At 34.6% G+C, this 25106-nt stretch overlaps 1 protein-coding gene and 1 non-coding gene across 4 annotated transcripts in view; one reads left to right on the top strand and one right to left on the bottom strand.

Moving 5' to 3' along the window:
- GRID2 (glutamate ionotropic receptor delta type subunit 2) overlaps window positions 1-25106 on the bottom strand; it is a 1386623-nt gene that overhangs the window by 477999 nt on the left and 883518 nt on the right. The window lies entirely within an intron of this gene.
- LOC117195563 (U6 spliceosomal RNA) lies at window positions 19093-19199 on the top strand. The gene has a single exon (XR_004475295.1). It is a non-coding gene; the product is annotated as a U6 spliceosomal RNA (small nuclear RNA).

The following is a 25106-nucleotide window of genomic DNA, read 5'->3' as shown; positions in this document are numbered from 1 at the left end:
TGCTCCCATGCGTCACTGTTGGGAAACAACAGTGCAGCAGTGACTTAGTGACTCCAGTGTTAACTGAATGACTATTTTACCTCACAAAATTTTTTGACTTGGTGGCACAATAATATAACTGTATTAGAAGAACATGCCATGTGCCTGGGGAGGTGGGATGGTTAAGAGTACTCGAAGGGTTTTCACTGAGTATACTCAGGAGTGCAGAAGCCCTGATTTACCTCGCATGGATGAATAGTGTGACACCTTGTTGCTTAAAAATTGCTTATGTTTAAACTACACTCCAGAGCTAAAGGGCCATGCAGATGTCCCATTATTGAATAGCATATGGACACTTCCAGGGCTGTTAAAAATGATCACACCTACCATCTGCTTTTACTGGGGCTCACTGTATATATACAGTTCTAAGAGAGAAGTATATGCCTTTCATTGTAGCTCAGGAGACCTATTTGTAGAAGGAAAAGGAAGCACTTGTGAACTTGCAAGAGAAACTTCATGTTTCAATAATGGTCTCTCTCTTAACAATGTGGCAGTTTTGAATCTCAGAGAGGACAAAAATATTTTAACATAAAGACCATCATTTTAAAAATTTGTAACTTAAGTCTTTAGATATCCAACTAAGTTCAAATTTTGTGGTAAGGCTAAAGTGACTGTGGCATTTTCTGCTTGGATTCAAAACTTGCTAGTTGCTGGCACAAATTTATCTGAGTTCAAAAATTAACCCCAACTTTGTTGTGACTTCAGATGACTACATGGGAAAGGAAAGGGCCTGAAAGAATAGTTGTTCTGTTCAGCAATAACAGGAGTAAGGTTTACCTTCTGTGACTCATTACTTCCTAGGTCTGTTCATAGCCCACATCTTCTTCCATTAACTTACCCTTAATTTTTCCCCCAGCTTTTGACTTGTCTTCAGTGTCAAGCACCACACTAAGTATATAGCACATCCTCAGTCAGTGCCTGGTGAGTGAAATCATATTTACAGAGCATGGATAGGGTGCAAGATGCAGGGGTATGCGCTGTGGAAAAGGCCATGCTTCTGCTCCTTACACTTTTGTCTCAAAGATAAGGGGAGAAGGACCATAGCTATTCCTCTAGAAATATCCACTACAGCAAGAAAACTATATAAGTTGTGAAATAGGTTTCATTCTTATTTTCCTCTAAAAATATAAAATTACTATGTTAATAGTAAATTAAAATTAGATAAAATTAGTATGTTAATTACTAAAGCAAAGAAATTTATAAGGGCCATCTTGTGAAAGGCCCTGTCATGATCATGTCAGATGGTACTCCATCCTATGAATGAGAATGAAAATTTACAAAGCCCGTCTTGATAAAGGAGAGAATGGACAAATTCCATGGATCTGTCACACTAATAAAATAAACATATTCTTTGAAAAGAGAGGAGCAAATAATAGTTTACATTCAGTATTTTATGTGCTTTTTAGTCTTAACATCTCTAAATCATCTAAACATTCAAATTATTATTAGTGTTGAAAAGCCTACCAGAAGTTTACCTTAGTTACCACGAAATTATATGTTTGCTGTTTGTTATCTTCTGAGTCTAGTTTTTTGAAATTATAATATGATTAATATTTAATTCAGTGTTCATGGTATACCAAACACTGTGAGGACCACTTAATCTTAAGAAAAACCTACCACAAAGTCCTACTGTTTTCCTCAGTTTATAGATTACAGAGTGTCATGCTAAACAACTTGCCCAAACTAACTTGCTTATTACATGGCAGACCCAAAATTATGACCATGGCCCCTTGACCTTCAATCCTGTGCTCTTAACCACTGGCCTGATGCTTTCTGACATGAGATAAAATGGGAAACAAGAAAGATGAAACAATTCAGTGCCTTAGAGCTTTGAGCTGCATATGTACAAAGTAATTAAAAAGTGACTTGTATACTCTTGAATTCTTCTATGGTAAGATGTAAATGAAATCTTAGTTTGTGTTCAGAGTATACAGAACTGTAAAAGCATAATCAGCGTATGATTTGAAAATGCTACCATGAGCAGAAATGACTGTAAGGTCAGTTTTACTGACTACTCATCTTGGTTGAATTTCCCTAAAATGATCACATAATCCACCTTCATCAATACTATAGCATTATACACATGTGAGCATATGCTTATTTTGAAGACACTATCAAATATCACAGCAATCGTGATACCAGAAATACCAAATGTGACAGATTGCTGATGCCTTCTAAGGCCTGGAGCTGCTACTTGTTCTAGTTAAACATCACTGATCTCTCCAGGGCACTAGAGTGCATCAGGCAGGCCTGGAATCATGGCTAGGCAGAGCAGAAATGACTACTAACGCTTGGCCAACTTTTAACTTGGAATGTCCCACGTATGAATACTTGGTATTCAAAACCATAGCTAGAAATGAGAATTAGTAACAATCGTTGCATCAGAACTTTGGTTTCTTTGGATCACATCCATTTCCCACCTTCATAAACTATCCACACCCTGCCCTCCAGGTCATTGTAGCCAGTAGAATGAAATTGGGAATTTTGTTAATGAAGAGGCAGCAGACTATTGTGGTTAGGGGCACTGAGGCTAGAAGGACATTATCTAGCTCCAATCCCACCTCTGCTGCTTGCTGTGCCTTGGGCAAATTTCTTTATCTCTCAGTACTGCCCTGTACCCCTGTAACAACTCCATACTTTGTCATAAGGATTAAGTAAGTCAATGCATATAAAGCACCTGAAACAGTATCTGACATATGTGAGTGCTAGTATTATTATATTATTACTAATATTACCTTTCTTAGTTGTGAAAAAGATAATATTCAAGGAAGTGTTTTTCAAACTATTTTATCCCTTTAGTAGATCATGAAATTAGTTTAATTTTCTTGCTTTGCATAAAAACTGAAATATAATCATGTAAAATAGAATAAATAAATAACATTAGAACTCAATGCACACAGTATAGATAAATATTATTCAATATTTTGTGGAACAAATACATATATGTGTTCTCAGTTGTATGTGAAGTGTATTTCTTAATGTAATTATGGCCCAAAACATTTGAAAAACACTGGCTTAGTATTATCATACAGAAAGTATGGCAGCTTTATATCTGTGCAAAAGGGAATTTTAAAGTTTTGTTGCAGTTCTAATGTCAAACATTTAATTCATTCATAAATTCAACGTTTACTTATAGAACATTTTCTACTGTAGGCACTCCACTATGATCTGGAGGAAAAAAATGACAAGAAAATTTTACATAATCCTTGCCTCAATGGACCTTACAACTTAATGGGAAAACACTCTTTATCAAATAAGTATATACTAACCACCAATTATGAGATACATTATTCCAACTTCTTACAAATATAAAGAGCTAAACTAAGAAATAAACTAAGGGTCAATTATAAAGGAATAGAAAATAATCTCACCAAAAATTAGGAGTAAGAAACAACACTTAAAGATGCATTCAAAGCTGGGAGCTCCCTATAATGTTCCATAATTAACTGAAGGAGTTGGAAAAAAGTACAAATGTCGTTTGGGATATTTGCTTTTAACTAAATTTCTATTTATATTATTTCTACCATCTAATATTCATCAAATTGCCACTAATCCAGAGAGTCAGAGTCAGTAGCTTGTATAGCATATTTAGTAAATTTTTAGTAAAATCAATTAATAGCTCTTAAAATTTATATATATATATATATATATTTAATGTAATTTGAATAAAAATCACAGTAGTGTCTTATCAGGAATTAGATTTTTTGCTGGAGGAATAAAAGGTAATATTATACATTTTTAGTGGAAATGTGGAGTGTTACAGCCTTTAGGCATGTGGTTATCAATATCTACTAAAATTAAAATTATGCATATCTTTGGCTGAGCAATTTCATGTTGGGGAATCTATTCTAACTTATTCCAGTATTAAAGGTAAATGATATTTACTGCAGCATTTTTAAAGTAACCAAGAATTGTAAATAAGGTCATGGCCTACTGATAGGGGAGTGAGTGAACACAATGTGAAAAATTCCTTCCATGACTTTATTATACAGTCATTTCAAAGACTGAATTAGACCTATGCCTGATGACTTAGAGTGGTAAAGAGATTTCTATGAGGAAATTCTGAGTGAGAAAAGCAAGATATTGAAAATGTGTATATAGTAAGATACCATTTTGGGTAAGATAAATAATGACCAAAATGTTGTACATATGTATATTTAGGTATGTATAGGTGTGTGTTTGCATATACATGAAAGTACGTGTGTATATGTGGTATATGTACGTGGTTATATGAGTATAGAGAAAAATATGGAATGAATAACACTAGGCTATTAATATGTTAAATGGAAAGGCAAGAATGAGGGGCAGGATGTTGATGGCATGGAAGGAGAAAAAAGGACAAAAATATCCACAATAAAAACAAGTATTTTTTGGTCTTATTTATGTAAATTTGTATGTCTGTGTGAAAGAGAGGGGGAGGATAAAGAATAGAAAAATGGTTGCATAAAAGGAAACCATAAACGAAAATACAACCCACAGAATGGGAGAAAATATTTGGTAACAATGTGACCTACAAGGGATTAATCTCCAAATATACAAACAGCTCATGCAGCTCAATATCAAAAAAGAAAAAAAAACAATGAAAAAATGGGCAGAAGATCTAAATAGACATTTCTCCAAAGAAGATGGCCAAAAGCACATGAAAAAATGTTCAACATCACTAATTATTAGAGAAATGCAAATCAAAACTACAATGAGGTATCACTTCACACCGGTCAGAGTGGCCATCATCAAAAGTCTGCAAATAATAAATGCTGGAGAAGGTGTAGAGAAAAGGGAACCCTCCTACTCTGTTGGTGGGAATGTAAATTTGTACAGCCACTATAGAGAATAGTATGGTGGTTCCTTAAAAAACTAAAAATAGAGCTACCATATGATCCAGCAATCTCACTCCTCGGCATATATCTGGAGAAAACAAGACTTCAAAAAGATACATGCCCCCCAACGTTCACTGCAGCACTATTTACAATAGCGAAAACATGGAAGCAACCTAAATGTCCATCAGTAGATAAATGGATAAAGAAGATGTGGTATATATAAACAATGGGATATTATTCAGCCATAAAAAGAATGAAATAATGCCATTTGCAGCAACATGGATAGACCTAGAGATTATCATACTAAGTGAAGTAAGTCAGAGAAAGACAAATATCATATGATATCGCTTATATGCAGAATATAAAAAAATTATACATATAAACTTATTTACAAAACAGAAACACACTCACAGACTTAGAGAATGAACTTATATTTACGGGGGGGAAGGGTAGGGGGGAGAGGGATAGATTGGGAGTTTGGGATTGACATATACGAACTGCTATATATAAAATAGATAATCAACATGGACCTATTGTATAGCACAGAGAACTCTACTGAGTACTCTGTAATAACCTGTATGGGAAAAGAATCTGAAAAAGAATAGATATATGTATAACTGAATCACTTTGCTGTACACCTGAAACTAACACAACATGTAAATCAACTATACTCCGATATAAAATAAAATTAAAATAAATATTATAGTTCCCCAAAATGCATGCATAGATGACGTTAATAAAGTGTTAAAGAAATATAAGAGCAAAGTCAACAATACAAAAAGAAAAAAAAATAAATCAGTTGATGTTGATGCCTGTCAGTAAAGATTAAATATGAACATATGTGTTAAGTGACGACTAAGATTTTTCATGTTCTCTAGATATGATAGTTACTATTTTTCTAATTACACCACAGAAATCTTTGTTACTGGACTAGATTTGTAATGTCCCTTTGCCTTGAGGATACCTCTCCCCTATCCCATCTTTCCTTATCACACACTCACACTCACAAACACAAACTCACAAGCAGTCACATGCCATAGAATTGCTCCTGCAAAACCAGACTTTAGTATCAGACCATAAGCAACTTTGATAAACTTTAACATGAAATTTATTGTTAACACATTACAAAGTTATTGCCATTTTTATGAACTATTGGGCAGTTTTGTTAGCTTTTAAACCTTTGAGTCAATGCCTTACACAATATTTCTTTTATGAAGATAAAAAGGAACACATTTCTCTCAGTGCCAAGAATAACTGTGTCCCTAAGCACTTTAGCATATGCTGAAAACTGCATAACTGATCTAGACTTGTTATCTGGGCCTCTAGAAAGAGTGCTGTTAAACTTTACTCCTAGTTTCACATATTTTTATTACCTTATTGCCTCTTTACTCTAATTTTCTCACTTATGTTTAGTTGTTTTAACATGGCAATATTTTAAAGCCATATTGAATGTTTTAGGATCAATGTAGGTTATGCATACATATACACAAATAACAATAAGGGCCCTGAAAAAAGCAGACACTCCAACGCTGCCTTGTGTGGAACACAGAAGAAATAGGTCTTAGCAACACAGACCAAGGGTGACTACTCTTCCTTGACAAGGGGGAATTGTAAATTGATATCATAACGCATGTTATATTAGTTGAATATCTTTACCTAAAAGAAACTAAATATATGTATATGTAGATGTTATAGAAACAAATCCAATTCTTGTGTTTTTAAGTGCTCAAAATAAAGAATCTCTAAAATATATGTGCACCAACATGTGTGGATACCTGAACTTCAGGAAGCCAAACTGACTATTAAAGAGTGGGCAAAATTAGGTGACCAGTAGTATCCCTTAAAGAATTCTCTCTGTGGAAACCTAACAATCTCTGGTTCTGCCATATGTTTCAAAGTATTCCAGTAAGTTACTTTATAGAACAATAGATGTATAAGTTACCAGATTTTTTGAAATTGCATTGAATCCAGTCACTTAAAAAAAAAGTACAGGTGGAACAATTACCCCTATTTTCTTTCTTTCAGCTAACATTTTTCTTCTATAAGTTTATTTGATTGTGTCAGCATGATAATAGAAGCCAAAAAGGTTCATTATGCTCTCATTCAAACAAAATGACTAATAGCTAATCATCTACCTATGGAGCTTCTTTTCTTTGCACAAAATTTACCACAGTTTTGTACAAAACTTTAGAGGATCATAAATGATCATTTATAACTGACATATACGTACAATGAATGTATCATTTAAAAAATAGATTTACTTAATTTCCTAAAAGGTTTCTTGTTATATTACAGCCTTTTTGGCAAAAGAATGTATGTTGTTTCACACTTAATCAAACAAATACTATATCTGTCTTGAAAGAAAATTATAGGAAAGAACTTAGATCACTAAGAATGATTCAGTCAAGTTATAGAAAATCAACGTAATATTTTAAGAAAGCAAAACTACTTCTCATTTTAACAAGTCTGTTATTCACACAACATGGGAAAAAAATAAAAATTAAGCATAGGAAACATAATTACTAGGAGAAATTCAAGAAAACAAATAAATTTGGGAACCTCGTGTGAAAAGACATCTTTAAACCTTCACAAGAATAAGTCAAAATTTTTACTATCAACACAAACTTTTACTTTGACACAAGAATTTTTACTATAAACACAAACGTTTACTTTGACACAGTTCAATTCTAACAGAATATGTGAAAGGACAGTCTCATTTTTAATGTATATAATAAAAACATGATGTAGATAAGGAAGCTCAGAATTATGTGGTAACCAACTCCCTTTGGACAGATGGTGCACCTGAGGCAGTTAGACTCCATTTCTCCTGCAAGATGGTGGCCATCTAAGGGCAATGTTGGTGCTGCACAAGGGGCAGGGTACCACCTGTCTATCACCATCAGCACTGGGAATCCCCCAGGCAATGCCTGCATTTAGCACAAGTTCTAAAGTCTTGGGCCCTCTGCAGCTGATACTTGGTATGAATAGAAGTACACCATTTAAAGGTGGCTCAAGTACACAGTAGATCCCTGAGTCTAACAATAATTTAGACTACATTTTTATTGTTTTGAAATTTTCTGATGTTTGTATCAATACAATTGCTGTATCATCTCAGCAATACTATACTGGAAACAACGTTAAAATTAAGCCATTGAGTACATTCATGATGCCTGAATCCCCGTCTGCAATATGAGAAGCATTCAATGAAAAGTGTAACATCATTTGAGGATATTGTCAATAAAATATGATGGGAAAAAGTACCAAATCTATATGAAAAATACATTTCTTGGCACAAGACATATGTTAAAAATACATTTGGGTAAATTTTATTATGCAGAGACACTTTATCAGGGTTAAATAACTTTAGTCATGTCATTTAAGTGCAACTATTAGAGATGGTAAAGTTGAGATAGGAGGGGAGATGTGTCCTCTAATTTATCCATTCAGACCTTCAACCATTCACTGAAAACACATTATGAGATTTTATGCCTGTAATTCTGACAGACTGCTATTGATGAAACTAGTGTAATGAAGAAATTTCAACTGGGTTTTGCTTCCAGAATTGGCCATACAATATCAGACCAATTATCATGGACTACAGTGAATATATTCATTTCATTAAATGAATTTTGCCTCTTTTAATACAACAAAAATATATTGACACATCCAGTTAGCTAATATGCTGATATCACATATTTATATGGTAGTGAAATATTTTTAAATGCCATTTGAAGCAAAATAAAAAGAAGTAAATGTCTTTCAGTTAAGTTAAACTCAATTTCTTCTTAATTCATTGTAACTATTCTGAATTCCTCTTTGCCATGAGAAATGCTCTGAAGGCATATTCTCTCCTTTCAGAGGCTATGAAGCAACTGGAAGTTACTGAGTGGTGTTTGAAACCAGCTTTTGAGGTTCCACCTGCCTTGCCTTAGGACAGCACTGTGAAGACTCCCTTCTCTGCAGTTTCCTGCCTGCTTGAAATGAAGCACCCGGTTCTTCTCTCACTGTCACCCTGGTGACAATTGCAGTTCATCTCTGAATAAACAGGTAATTCAGGTAAAGTCCGATACTTCCTCCCTCCTACACTCTATTCCAGAGTCTTTTCTCTTATAAACAGAACGGTAATGATGCAGGAAAAAACAACATATATTTCCCAGCATCTTCGTAAGCCTTATTCAACTTCATGGTGATTTTTTTTTTTTTCAATAAGGTGATTGATTACTTGGGTGTCTAAACTACAATACCAGTTCACTTCTTTTAATTCTTCTCTCACTTAGATTATATATAATATATAGAGAAAAGACCTAATTTTTTTTGCCAACTATCTAGTGCTGGGTATTCTATTTTATTTTTTCTTATTTTAGCCTCACAATAATCCTATCACTATTTTGCTCACCTTAAGAGTAAAGAAACTTCTCCTAGAGTTAAGTCTTAGGGAAATGTTGATTTTCTATTATATCAACTTTTACTTCATAGAATTTAGTTCCCTATTAATTTCAGAGGAATGATCAACTTTATGCATAAGGAATTATAATTTGGAATATAATTTGTTTCAGAAAGCAAAGCATAATCTTGTGGGAGGGACTCTAAACTAAACACTGTATATAACACTGGTTGGATTAAGATAAATTCCACAACCAATGTACAAAGTCCTTTGTTAAGACAAAACAAAACAAACAAACAGAAACCGGAAAAAAAAAAAAAATAGGAAAGTGTTTCCTGATTGAAGGGATCAGAAGAGTTCCAAGGAGATGGTCTTTGAGATAGGTCTTGAATGATAGATTTTTGTAAGGTGTGTGTATTGGAGGTTGAGGCTGGGGGAAGGGGTTTTAAGGAAACTACCAGGTGAAGTTAATGGCACAAGCACAGACAAGGTGTATGAACTAAAGGAGAGCATGTAGTTCTCAAAAACTGGAAAGTAGATTTAGGCTACAAAAAGGAGGAAGACAAATTTGAAAATAGTACCAAGTTTGGACATGGGAAAAAAATTAGGTCGCAGGTACTTCTGGGAGATAGTCCCTAGTAGTATAGATTTCACTGGCGTATTTGAAGATTTTTGGTTCATCCATCCTCCTAATAGACTCCACTGGGTGCTGCAACTCATTCCTTATAGACTCCACTGGGTGCTGCAACTCATTCATTATCATCAAGCCAACATTCCAGTAACCTTGACTTACAAGAGATGGCTTCAACTTGTATGGTGCTCAGAATCTATTTTATAGTCTATTTTTATAAGCCTTTCGCTTATATAATAGTTCTGTTTTGTTTTTCACATCAGTCACAATTTATTGCAGTATTTTATGTAAATTCAAGGGCATATTCACAATAGGCACGGAAAAAAAGGTTTTTCTTCTGACATATATTGTTATTTGAAGTTTAGATACACCTAGGCATAAATTACAGTTTCACTCCAAAGAAACTACACAGTTTACTGACATCCAAAGACTGTTAAAGTCTTAACACAAAATAATTTAAATAGACTTAAAATCATTTTTCCTGGATTTAGAAAAAAAAGTTTAGTCTTTGTAGATCCGACTCAGTGTGCAGAATTTTATTTTAGAACATAAATTGCCTTGATTACCAATTCTGCAATCTTATTCCTACAGCAGTAGGAAGAATTATACTGTCACTATCATCTCTTGACTTTCATAGCACTCCAAATGCTTGTTTAAAAAGTATGAATTTAATTTATATTTTAGCATTTGCAGTATAATGATTTTGCTAAACTTAAACAAAATTTCAAAGCCTTTATTTTCCCATTAACTTACATATTTGGTCTTAAGCATATAGGAGCTTATACTTAATTTCCTTCCCTTCCACAAAATATTTTATAAAAATAGTAAATACAGAAAAAAATATATGTATATAAAATCATTCATGTTTTAAATATCACTGGAATTTTTCAATGTCAACTGTTTAGTATTGTTTTTAATATATCCAGTTAAAAAGGCAAATTTGTGTTGACCTGAGACGTATAGTTCCTGATATTTCTCCTCTTATATGTTTTACTTTTCTTCTTTACATGATAGAAGTTTACATATAGAAGATTAACTATCTTTCTAATATAAAAATGTACAATAATAAGCAACATCTAGACACGTTTGGCCAAAGGAGAAATATCAGGACAGACAGGATTTCTCAGCCATGAAGAATTCTAATATCCTATGACTGAGAGGATCTTTTAAGGCATTTGAAGTGCTCAGACTCATTCAGTAACATAAAAATACCACGGTTCAACCACATAAATTTACTTGGGCAATATTTGTAATACAATTTGCTTTCTTGGGAAGTAGGTATTACATATTGGATATACAATTTTTATAGAGTGTTTTTAATTATACAAGTGTGCCTGTGATTGCTGGTATAGTATATGAAGTCAGATGACATATTAAGAAATTGAAAAGTTTCTGTGGTTTAAGAAAACTCAAACAATGCTGAGTCATTCTCTTTTCTGTTATGCAGTTAAGTTAGAAGAAATAATGTGTATGACATCGATTCATTTAATCACGTACCCATTCCCTTCCTCCCTCATTCACCCAATATTTACTGAGCATTACTATGTGGGCCAGGTGTTATAGACATAATGACTGATATACCTTCAGTTTTAAGGAACAAGACCTCTTAAAAACGCAAAACTGTACCAAAGGGTAACAAAATATGTTCTTTATATTCTCATATTCTAACTGTATTTTTATTCACAGATTTCAGAAAAAATACAATTACACTATTTCTTCAAGATAATGTAACTATATAATTATCTGTATAAAATTGGTTGTAATTCTGCAAAAAAAAAACACAGATATACATATGCACTAAGATCTTGCCCCAGCTTTAAAAAAATGTGGTGAGGCAATTGAAAAATATAGCCCTTCTATTGCATTCATTTCTTTTAGACTATGATGAAAAACTTGAGTGGTTCACCCTATGTCTTCTAATATTTTCAATTTGCACTTAAAGAAAGTAAAAATAGGCAAGAAGCATTACTGTGTTTTCACGTCCTCCCTTTGATACAAATGAATCAAGCTATTGTTATATAGGTACATTAGGGCAACAAATTGAAGACTTCAACATTAATAAAAGGAGATAAGAAGCTGCCAGTAAGAAAGTATGAAAAAGTAGAAAATTTGACATCCTCTAAGGAATGGAAAATCATACTAGATATGAAAAAAATGACTGCTGGTGCAAAAGTAATGAACAGTGAAACCTAACTATAAAATGTTTAATGCTTGGAACTACAGAGTGTACCCATTAATATACTTCTATGACATGAAATATTATAGAGATTGAGTTAGGTGCTTCCAGTGTATAAAGTATGACCTGAGATTAAATTCTGAAATGATCATGAATTCTGTGAACCCACTGGAGTTCATCTGTTCTCTGAAAGCACAGTAAAGATGAGTGGTGACTAAACTCCCAGTTCAGTGTTTTCTAAATTGTCTGAAGCTGCTTATTTAGCTACTTGTGGGGCTTTACTTACTTTGAAAAAGTAGGCAATAGGCAGGAAAGTCAGATGTAGTATATAAATTCTTCCCAATGCACACAGTGAACCATCACAGAGCATTAACTGACCTCCTAGGGTCCCTATGTCAATTCCCAGAGGCCACGAGAATTAACTGCCCTTACACATCTCCCAAGCTGATAGGTCTCAAAGTTTAGAGAAATTTAACATTATTAAAATATTATACCCCTAGGCTTCATTCTCAGAAATCTTGATTGTATGTTCAGGGCTTTGTAATTTTCATAAAATTCTGGGTGATTATGATATGTTAGACATTGGTAACTCATTTTAAGCAGAGACTTGGGGCAAGTCTTGAGAGTTCCAATCATATACAAACAGTGTCTGTTTCCAGAGAAAAAGTATCATTTTGTATAAATAAAGTACCATTGATCAGAAAGGGACTTTTTTTGGCCACATCAGACCTCAGTGGCTATAACCACTGGAGTATATTTAACCAAGAGAACACAGACTCTTAATGAAGAGATAGAGAAATTTTCCTTGGGAAATTTATTTAATGTTAAGTTCACTATTTTACAGCCTATCAGTTTCATAATTCAACAGAATTCTTTAAGACAGAAAGTAACAGAGATTGGACTCATATGTGAGGAACTATTTCTGATGTGTATACAGTCGACCCTTGAAAACTCAGGGGTTAATCCGAATATAATTTATAGGTAGCCCCATATCTGTGGTTCCTTCACATCCTCCGATTCAACCAACTTGACCATGTAGTACTGCAGTATTTACTACTGAAAAATATCTGCGTGTAAGAGAACCAGCACAGTTCAAACACTCATTGTTCAAGGGTCAACTGTATTTGAAATATATGTTTTACAAAAAATATATATCTTAGCAAGCACACACACACACACACACACACACACACACGCACACACCCCAAAACCTGTCACATGAGATAAAATCCAAACTCCGCACTTTGGTATACAATGTCCTTTCAAAATGTGAGCTAATTTTTCTGTCATATCTTCCACTCTTGCCTTACTCATATGAAGGTCCTGACCCAGAAAGTCTCACAGAGCCCTGGATCTAGTGTGACTCTAGTGTGACTCTACATTTTCTGAATATACAGTTTCAATGAGGTATATTCAGAATTAACTTAATTTAATACATAATAAGTATTAATAGAGTAATTATGTGGACTTAGAGGATATGAAAAAATAAAGGATTCCATCAAGTTCAAAGGTCTTTAAAGTTAAATGGAAAAAATATTTATATATCTTAGGTGTCAAAAAATTATCTAAAATCCAATCAAGTCCTATAAAAGTGTGGGAGGTTTACAAACAATATAATTAGATTGGGGACCTATACACATGAGTTCTTCCAGTTTATAAAGTTATGTTAAAGATCATTTCTAGACCTCAGTATATTTAATACAATCCTGAACAAAAGCCTGTTACTATCTTGGCTCAGTATCCCCCAAATTGGTTAGAATTACCTTATTATTACTTTAATGGATAAGATTTTTTCAAATCTAGAGAGAGATCAAATTAATAACAAAAATTTTTAAGAGAATAAAATCAGATATATTAATATTATTAATGTTAGATGTATGAACTAGTAAAGTTCAATATTTGTGTACTTATAACGTGCCTAATTGAAGTAATACATAATTGAATAATTTAGATGTTAAAGTGGAAATTTTATTAAGTTGTTATATAGTATTGGAGATTATAAACAAACTTAAGATGTCATATAATTATACATTTATTAGAATACTCAAATACTGGGATATTTTGTTAATGATATAACCGAAGTACAGTACTTTAAAAAGGTGAACAAATGTACTTAACTTACAACTGCAGTTTATAATATTCAAAGGTGTTTCATTAACTTTTTAAGTGACACCAAATATTTTTCGAATATTTAAAAGTAATTGTTGGGCTTCCCTGGTGGCGCAGTGGTTGAGAGTCCGCCTGCCGATTCAGAGGACACGGGTTTGTGCCCCGGTCCGGGAGGATCGCACGTGCCGCAGAGCGGCTGGGCCCGTGAGCCATGGCCGCTGGGCCTGCACGTCCGGAGCCTGTGCTCCGCAACGGGAGAGGCCACAACAGTGACAGGCCCGCGTACCGCAAAAAAAAGTAATTGTTAAAACAGAAGGAGGGGGTGAAGAATGAGCAGAGAGAGGCTGACTGACTAAAGACTTAAAAAGTTAAAGTCTTAATAAGAGAGTAGATTTTTAAATTTGTAACCTTAATAAATTGTACATTTATTTTAAAACCAAATCAACTCCTACATGGTCTTTTCTGCTCACAAAAACCACCCTTAAAGACACCAATGAGTCATTATGAACCAATCGTTAACCTCTTAATGCAAAGTTATTTCTCTTTTCCTATGACTTATAATAAGGTTTTTACAATACCTGTCAGAATCCTTCTCTTTTTCTATTTAAAATTCTGTTTTCTTCAGCGGACTACGAGCTGCTTATAGCCTGCTCTGTACATTCATTACGTCCTCAAACAAAACATTACTAAATTAAGTGCATCCTTCCTCTTTGAACAATTTTCTGGATAAGGTGATGCTATGCTCTGTCTATAAAACTCTTGCTACCTTTGCTGTGTCGCTATTTCTTCCTCATACCCATTAGGAGTAAGCATTCCCTAAGGCTAATACCTATTCCCCCACCCTGTACCTTATCATCACCAGTTCTGCCCCAGAGAGCGCATCTATTCTCAGTTTTAACCACTCCTTCTCAAATCAGTACAGGTACTTCGGCAATTGCCTTTGAGCTCCAGCGCCATGTTTATGATTACCTGCCAGACATTAAGATTTCTCATCTCAGCAAACAACATGGCTTTAAAAATGTCAAAAGAATTTCTTCAAAGCCAGCATAGTCTGTGGTTTTCTCACTTTCTAGCAGGAGCAACATTATTTTTCCAGTTACCTACTACTGAAAACTTGGAATCGTTATTGGCATTTCCCTCTTTCAATACATTTCCTCCCATTCTCAGTGAGTCTCCTTGAGGATTTATTTCTCTATGTATCTGCCCTTTTCTACCATTCTCTCTACCACCATCACCCCATCGTCCTGGTTTCTGCCACCATAGTTCATGTCCAGACCATCTCCCACATTTAGCAGTTGGCTGACTGTTCTTCCTGAGTGTTGTCTCTCATTATAATCTACCTCATGTGCTGCTGCCAGGGTGATCTACCAACCTGATACACATCAGTCCTCGAATAGGGTCCAAATTCTTTAGCTATACATTTAAATGCTCTGTGTTCTAGCATCATAACTCCCTAATGTTATTTCCCATGCTTTCCTTTCATGGATGCTCTAATCCAAGGGCTGGTAAACTTTTCTGTAAAGGGTCAGATCATAAACATTTTAGGCTTTGTGGGTCATGCAGTCTATGGTATCTGTCCCAACCATGCATTATAGCACAAAAGCAGCCATAGATAACACATAAAGAAATGGATGTGGCTACGTTCCAATAAAACTTTATAAAACAAAACAGGTGGTGGGGAGACTAGATTGAGCTGGAGGGCCATATAGAGCCCACACCTGTGTCTAATCCAATCACATTTATCTGCTCTTTTCCTTCAGATGTAATCACCATCTCACTTCCATAGACTCTTTCACAAGTCAAAGGCCCCCTCTTTTCTTTTCTGATCATGGAAGTCTTATGAATCTCTATATGCCTAATACTCTCTTTGGAAACTTCTTTAATTCCTCAATTTCACAGTGATCCATTTTTTTCTTAAAACTTCAGTAGATGTCTCCTTTCTTTGTTTTTTCATTCACTTAAACACTTAGGAAACACTCACATGTCAGAAGCTATTACAGGGATTAAAGTTATAAAGATGAGCAGATACTGTAGGAATGGCAAGTCTTGTGTGAAGGGGGTGCAGGTGGGGATGGGAGTGGTGGTAAGTTGCAGTGACTTCACTTTAATACATGTATGAAAATATGAGTATCACATTTATTCTTGGCTAAGACGTTCAATTTATACCTGAATTTAGAGAACAGTAATAAACAATCACTACATCATAGACATATTTTAAAATTACTAATATATTTTAAAACTATATTTTAAAGTTTTCATAACAAATAGCTAGTAAGCACTTAAAATATCAATGAACCATAAGTGATATTATTTAAAAAAATAAGCCAACTGAAGGTTTAAAGCTTAAATGTCTTGCAGTTTCTGCCATATTATATTGAACTATGTTTCATATGTTAAAAGTTTAAAACCTACTTAAAAAATCAATATAGTGAAAAGAAAGATAAAGTATATCCATTGTTAATCCTCTATTTATAACCATGCTAACATTGCTAGTGCCATGTCTCTACTTATGTTTCACTGCGATGTCATATTGCTGTTTTGCAAGTAAAATTATTAGACACATCAAATAATGTGTAAAAATAATATAAAATAAGATACTTATTTAATGAAAAATTTGAGTTAAAATGAAGCCAAACTAAACATAAGAGGTTTCTTTTTATGCAGAGAAGGGCAAGTAGATGTATCTTAAAAACAAAACAGCTTACTTTTTTGTATGCCTTAAGTATAGGGCCTGTTGCATAAAAACAGTTATGTGTGTATATCATCTTTTCTAACAGATAATAAGTTTATGGAGAGCAAGGATCATATGGGGTATGTTTTTGTATCCATTTTGCTTCATACAGTATCTTACTGAAAATACTTGTTCATAGTTATGGAAGCAGAAGATATGAAATAACTATTTTGTTCCTTAAAGAAACTATTATAAGGTCTAAACTTTTTAAAAAACATAGGAGTAAAAGTTTTATTAAATATCCCATATTTGATTTAAAATCAGCAAATACAGTACATATAAAAAACTGTATCTGCTTCAGCAAGGTTGCAGGATATAAGATCAATAAACAAAAATCAATTATATTTCATATCTAATCAACAAACAATCCAAAGTAAAATAATGAAACAATCCCATTTATAATAGCTTCAAAAAGAATAAAATATTCATGAATACATTAAATGAAAGAAGAGTAAGACTTGTACACTGAACACTACAAAACATAGTTGAAAGAAATTAAAGAAGAGCTAAATAAATTGACAGAAAGCTCATGTTCATTGATTGGAAGATTTAATACTTTTAAGATGGGAATACTCTACATAGTATTTGATCTACAGATTCAGTATAATCTCTATAAAAATCCTAGCTGCCAGTTTTGCAGAATTTGACAGGTTGACTTTAAAACTCACATGGAAATTAAAGGAACCCAGAGTAGTCAAAATGATCTTGATAAGAACAAAATTGAATGACTTACATACTCTGATTACAAACGTACGATAATCAAGATACTGTGGGATTAGGATGAGAACACACATACAGATCAATAGAATAGAACTGAGGGTCCAGAAGTAAGCATCTGCATTTATAGTCAATTGTACTTTGACAATGATGGCGTGACCATTCAATGGGTACAACTGGTGTTGGAACAAGTGTATATCCACATGCAAAAGAGTAAAATTGGGCCCCTACTTCACAACATACGCAAAAATTAAATCAAAATGAATCACTGTTTAAAATGTAAGAGCTGAACTATAAAAGTATTAGAAGAAATCTTAAGAGTAAATCTTAGTAACATTGGGTTAGGTAAAGTTACCCAGCTACCAAAAAAAAAAAAAAAAAGATAAGCTGGACTTCATGAAAATTAAAAACTTTTGTGCTACAAATGATACCATCAAGATAGTAAACAGACAACCCACAGTTGGTGGAAAATATGTGCAAATCCTATATCTGATAAGGGACTTGTATTCAGTATATACAAAGAACTTTTACAACCTAACAATAAAAAGAAAACCCAATTAAAAATGGTGAAAGGATTTGAATAGATATTTCTTCAAGTATGTACAAATGGCCAATAAGCACATGAAAAGATGGTCATCATTAGTCACTAGAAAAATGTAAATCAAAACCATAATCAGATATCACCTCACAGCCACTAGGATTGCTATAATAATAATATTAATATTAATAAAATTAGAAAATAAAAGTGTTGTTAAGGATGTGAAGAAACTGGAACCCTCACGCATTGCTGGTGAGGATGCTAAGTGGTACAGTCACACTGGAAAGCAGTTCAGTAATCCTCAAAACGTTAAACATAGAGTTATCATATGAATGATCAATTCCACTTCAAGATATATGTGAATAGCAATGAAAAAAATATGATCACATAAAAGCTTGTACATAGAAGTTAATAGCATCATTATTCATAATAGCCAAAAAGTGGAAACAACACAAATGCCCATAAACTGTATAATGGATAAACAAATGTGGTATATCCAGACAATGGAATATTGTTTACCAATAAAAATGAATGAAGTACCAAAGTACCAATTCATGCTACAATAGGGATGAATCTTGAGAACATAACGCTAAGTGAAAGACATCAGTCACAAAAGTCCTTATATTGTATATTTCCATTTATGCTAAATGTCCAGAAGAGGCAAATCCACAGAAGGAGAAAACAGATTAACGGTTGCCAAAGCCTGGGAGAATGGAGAAATGAGGAGTGACTACTATTGGGTACAGAGTTTATTTTTGGGGTGATATTCTTAAAATAGATAATGGTGAGGGTTGAATAACTGTGAATATACTAAAACCACTGAATTTTGTACTTTAGAAGGGTAAATATTATGGTACTTGACTTATAATTCAATAAAGCTATTATATTTTTTCAATCTGCACTTGCTTCAGGAAGTGAAATAGGCTTCTCTTTCAAAAAATAACTAACAAGTGCTCGCTTCGGCAGCACATATACTAAAATTGGAATGATACAGAGAAGATTAGCATGGCCCCTGCACAAGGATGACATGCAAATTCGTGAAGCGTTCCATATTTTTAACATCATTAATCATTAGAGAAATGCAAATCAAAACTACAATGAGATATCATCTCACACCAGTCAGAATAGCCATCATCAAAAAATCTAGAAACAATAAATGCTGGAGAGGGTATGGAGAAAAGGGAACACTCTTGCACTGCTAGTGGGAATGTGAATTGGTACAGCCACTATGGAGAACAGTATGGAGTTTCCTTAAAAAACTACAAATAGAACTACCATATGACCCAGCAATCCCACTACTGGGCATATACCCTGAGAAAACCATAATTCAAAAAGAGTCATGTACCAAAATGTTCATTGCAGCTCTATTTACAATAGCCAGAAGATGGAAACAACCTAAGTGTTTATCATTGGATGAATGGATAAAGAAGATGTGGCACATATATACAATGGAATATTACTCAGCCATAAAAAGAAACAAAATTGAGTTATTTGTAGTGAGGTGGATGGACCTAGAGTCTGTCATACAGAGTGAAGTAAGTCAGAAAGAGAAAGACAAATACCATATGCTAACACATATATATGGAATCTAAGAAAAAAAAATGTCATGAAGAACCTAGGGGTAAGACAGGGATAGAGACACAGACCTACTAGAGAATGGACTTGAGGATACGGGGAGGGGGAAGGGTAAGCTGTGACAAAGTGAGAGAGTGGCATGGACATATATACACTACCAAATGTAAAATAGATAGCTAGTGGGAAGCAGCCGCATAGCACAGGGAGATCAACTGGGTGCTTTGTGACCACCTAGAGTGGGATAGGGAGGGTGGGAGGGAGGGAGACGCAAAAGGGAAGAGATATGGGAACATATGTACATGTATAACTGAGTCACTTTGTTATAAAGCAGAAACTAAACACCATTGTAAAGCAATTATACTCCAATAAAGACGTAAAAAAAAAAAAACTCAACAAAAAATAACTAACAAAATAAAATTTCAAGACTAGATTTTGTGGCAATGTCTCTTTCTGTAAAGCTAACTTATTTCTCCAGGTTCTGTTAACCCTGCCTCAGGAATGCATGGCCAGACTTCCTCCCCAAGAAATATAATTCTTTGAATATGCTTCAAAGTTCCCTAGTTCCTACTGGTACACAGAAGAGCTAAGGTGCTAGTCTCTGTCACTCAGGGGAATGTTAGCTTGTCTCTGACCATTCCTAAAATTCTACATTGTACTTAAAACCTTATAAAAAATGAGAAGTGATGTGAAGTGAAATTCATGGATTATCCTAATTCTCATTTTTGTAAAGATTGTTTACTTCTTTTCTCTTAAATCTGCTAGTAATCCTTCTGAGTAGTTATAGTAATAAACAGATTCAAGTTGCCTTTCAACTTTTCTCATTTCCTCATATCCAGTCTTATAGCTCTGAGTAATAATTATAGGACTGAAAACATAAAATAAGGCTATAACAATAAGACAACAATAAAAACACCAAGAAAGCAATAGGACATGTTAGAAAATGTCATGTTAGTAAACAAATGGCATTAAGATTTAACTGTATCTAGAACATTCTTTAAATTTAAATTTTGATTTTGAAAATTCACTATCAGTGTTACTCAAGGTTTTAAGAACATCAGTGTTCTTATAAGAATATGAGGAAAGTTTTCAAAGTAAAAATATATTCCAATAATATCAGCCATTATGTTACAAAATAATTACAAAAAATACATGAAGTTAAAAAACTAACAAGCGAGACAGCTAAATGAATACTTACACAAGAAATTCTATTAGTTTTTACTGCTGGCATAATGAATTACCGCTAATTTAGTTGTGTAAAATAACATGAATTGATTTTATAGTTCTCTAGGTCAGAAGTCCAGTATGTTTCTCATGAGAGAAAACCAAGGTGTCTATATCTCTGTAATTCCTTGGGAGTGTAGGGGAGAATCTGTTTCCTGCTCATATGAGTTGTTGGCAGAACTAAGCTTCTTGCAGTTGTAGGACTCGGGTCCCCACTCTCTTGCAGGCTTTAAACTGAGACTGGCATCCACATTTCTTAGTTCATGGTCTACTCTCTCTTCCCCTTTTAGAGCTCAGGTGGTTACACTGGGTCCACCTGGATAATCCAGGATAATCTCCCCACTGTAAAGTCAGCTGATTAGCAGCCCTAATTCCATCTGCTACATTAGTTTCCCTTTTCTGTATAATTCTGCTATCCCTATCACATTCCTCATGCAATGTAACATATTCAAAATACTGAGGATTAGGGTGTGGACATGTTTGAGGGGCCACCATTCTGCCTACCACAGTATATAATCAATGTAGTTGTTAATTAGTAGGGGGAGGGGCAAGATGGTCTCTTTTTTTCTTAAAAAAAAGGAATTTTTAAAATTGAAATCAGATATTTTCCTTAGCTTTTTGATATAAATAGAGAAATAAAAAGATGACTGGGATACCTTACAAGGAAAGTATAAGGTGATATTTTTATTCATCAATTCAAAATATATTTTTGAGTAACTACTTTGTATAAGTTGTAGACTAGGCCCTCAGTATGCAACAATGAACAAAACACAAATAGACCTTGCCTTCTGAGGGCTTAAAGTCTAGTGAGAGAAATGAGCAATGGCCACATAAACACATAAATAAATCTACAATCACAACTTACAGTAAGTAGTATAAAGAAAACAGCATAAATAGTATAGAGTAGCATTTAGTGACAGAGGACTCTGCTATGGGTGAAGGCGAGCTACATCGGATGGTCAAGGATTATTTTAAATGGCAATGACCTGAAGGATTTCATGTTTCCCAACAAAGGAAGTGAAGAACCCTTGGGCATGGAGAGTAAACGTTTTTGTTATAGACATCTTTTGTTATAAATTGCACAAACATAACCTAAGGAAATACACATTGAGGCTGCCTGAGGACTGCCTGCCAAATCAAAACTGTAGAGAGTCAACACTTCCCGACACCTCCACCACCACCCTAGCTGTTGCCTGGACTATTAGTAGCACCCATACTGGTCTTCCTATCCCCACCGTTGCCTGTTAGAGTCTATTTTTTACATATAAGCCAGAATGTCTGTTTTTTGAAAAAACAAAACAAAACAAAAAAAAGGTAAGTTAGGCAAAATTAGTCCTCTGTTGAAGCCATTTGACTGTATTCATAGTGAAATCAAATTCCTTACCAGGTCTTAGAAGGTACTATATGGTCTTCTCCTCAAACCTCACCCCCCTTCCCGCTGCCCCCCCCACCGCCTCCTTGCACTGCTAGAGCATCATCTCCTACCATCCTCCTTTGCTGACCCTGCTCTTGCCATAGTGTCTTTGGTTATTTGCAAGTGCACTCCTCTCTCAGGCCTTATGGCCTACAAAACATACAGGAACTCCCACTCTTAACCCTTGCTATCCTTCATACCCTGCTTTATGAATATTTTCACAGAATTTGCCACCTGACGTAACATTTTATTTGTTTGTTCTATTTGTTTATTGTCTGTTTCCCTGTATTAGGATGGAAGTTCTATGAGAGCAGTGGAATTTTCTGATTTCTTCCATAATGAATCCCCAACAATGCCTGGTACATGGAAGATGATCAGTAACTTTTACTCAGTGAATTAATGGAAACAGCTTTTAGGGAAATTTCAAAGGTTACTTCTTACCTAAGGAGCTGTGCCCTCGGGTAAGATTTAGGGACAGTATATCTGGATTCTGGTCTTAACTTCAAAACCTACTCTAACACGTGTTAATACCTTAGATAAACCACTTGTTAACATGATCTTCAGGTTATTCTTCTGTAAAATGGAAAAAATATATATATTTCTGTCCTATCTTCAGGATATTTAGGATCAAATAAGAGAATATATATGAAATTATTAAATATAGATACTGCAAATGTATGAAATGTGATTATTACTCTGTGCCTTTCTCGGTCATTCTTAACTTTGAGTTTTATAAATATTAGATTACATTGGCAACACTCATAAAATACAATTAAAAATAACCTTTTTTTTTGTGTCTCACAATCCTTTAAAATTTATTCTGCAGGCTTAATTTTCCCTTATTCTTGGATAAAAATTCTGACAGGCCTTATGACTCTTGTGTTTATTCTTAAGCAATAAAGGAACGTTGGTCACATTCTTAATTCAGTGATTTAAAAATCTCTAGCCTTAGTAAAAATTCAAAGTCTGACCCTGGTTAGATATTGGGGCTTCTCTCCTCCCCCATCTTGCAGGTGGGGAATTTTTAGCCGGGGAAATATAGTTGACTTTTTTCTCCTTCCCAGACCAGCTGTTCTGTGATTTCTGCTCTCTTAGTTTTCTAACTGGGATTTCTGGCTCCCTCAGACTCGGAGCAAAGGAGAGCAGAAGAGAAAGAAAAGGGTATTATTATTCTTGGTCCTGCATTTGCAACTGTCATGGATCTTTAGAAACCATGGCACTTATCCTTTCTCCTCCTAACACATGCATTTTCATGGGCGTTCCTGTCACAGATTTCATATCTACTCTAGCTGGTTGCTAGCTTCTTCCCCAATCCCTGGAATCCAGTCGTACTTCCAGATTCGCTAGAGACTTCTCTCTAGTGAGGTTTGTTTGTTCCTATAATTGGCCTTTAGAATGGGACCTAAGATGACTCAGACAAGAGATACTCTATCTTCTGTCTGGCTTATATCTACTACACAGGGCACATGTATAATTTGCCCTATAAACACTGAGGATTCAAATTACACAATGTAGCATCAATTTCTACTTCAATCAGCTCTAAATGTTAGTTAGTTACTCATGTTTAAGTGGCACGAATCAGCCACTAGGCCTCCATGTCTTCCATCCTGCAGGAAATACATATTACATTTTCTAATTAGACTTCCTTCCCTCTTTCCTTCCTTACCCTCTCTCTCGGCTGAGGTGAAGGCTGAAAACTTCTTTAACTCTTCTCCGTGGGAGTAGGGTGGGTGGGATGTGCAGTAGAAGGACTCATAGAACAGCAACAGCTCTATCCAAAGAAATCTTCTCCAAAATGTCTCTAACTTCCAGCATGCTTTTATCTTCTATGTGGGTAGGCATTTAAGAAGAGTATAAGCATTGATTGTACCTTCCTTTGACAATTTTTCATTGTGGCATTGTATCCATTTTGGAGTGTCATATGTATTGTATCATGATACCACAAAAAACTTTTCAATTTACCATCCTGTTACATTTCTATTGAAAAAAAACACAAACCCTGCAGCCTCCATTGTGTGCGTGTGTGTTTTTAGATAGATAGTTTAGGTCCTCACTGCCTCAGAATAGTTATTACCAGGTTTTCTAGCTGATCTCTTTGCCTATTCTTTCTCCTTCTCCAACTACATCTTTCTATAGAGGGAAGTTCCTTAGATACTACTGTATGCATGTAACTTACTTGCTCAGAGGGATTTAATGGCTCTACTTGCTTACTGGCAAAAACAAACAAAATCTGAACACTTCAGTGTCCTACTGTGCTACCTTATTATTGGACAGAAGCTGATTATGGCAGAGTCATTCCTAAAGGGTTATAGAAGTCATATGCAAATCTCAATGCTTGGAAAAGAAAATGAGTCACCCACATCAAATGATAACAACAAATTTTCCTCCCTACTTGGCAGTGTGCTGACAGGCAGCCTGGGATGTGGTCCTCTTCATCACTGCCCATGTGTCCAAGAGAGAACAGGACTTCCTTTTTTACAGACTTGAGTCCCTGAAGGGATACTTGATTCTAAAGTTTCTAAATTGCAGTTAAATTTCCTACCTGAGTGCTGCTTACGACCAAGTTCCCCCAATTAGTTTTTCAAGGAAGACTTAGAAAAATTTATCACCTCAGTGGAGCTTACAAACAGAAAGCCAGGTTGAATGTCTTTAATCACCATCTGGTCTCAGAAAAGGACACTTCCCTAAGCCACTCCCCAACTGTGGCCTTCGATCTTCAGTTGCCACTCAACAATGTTTGATTCCATTTGACTA

The sequence above is a fragment of the Orcinus orca genome, chromosome 4 (assembly GCF_937001465.1).
Source record: "Orcinus orca chromosome 4, mOrcOrc1.1, whole genome shotgun sequence".
NCBI lineage: Eukaryota > Metazoa > Chordata > Mammalia > Artiodactyla > Delphinidae > Orcinus > Orcinus orca.
This window is presented reverse-complemented; position numbering and strand designations above follow the sequence as displayed.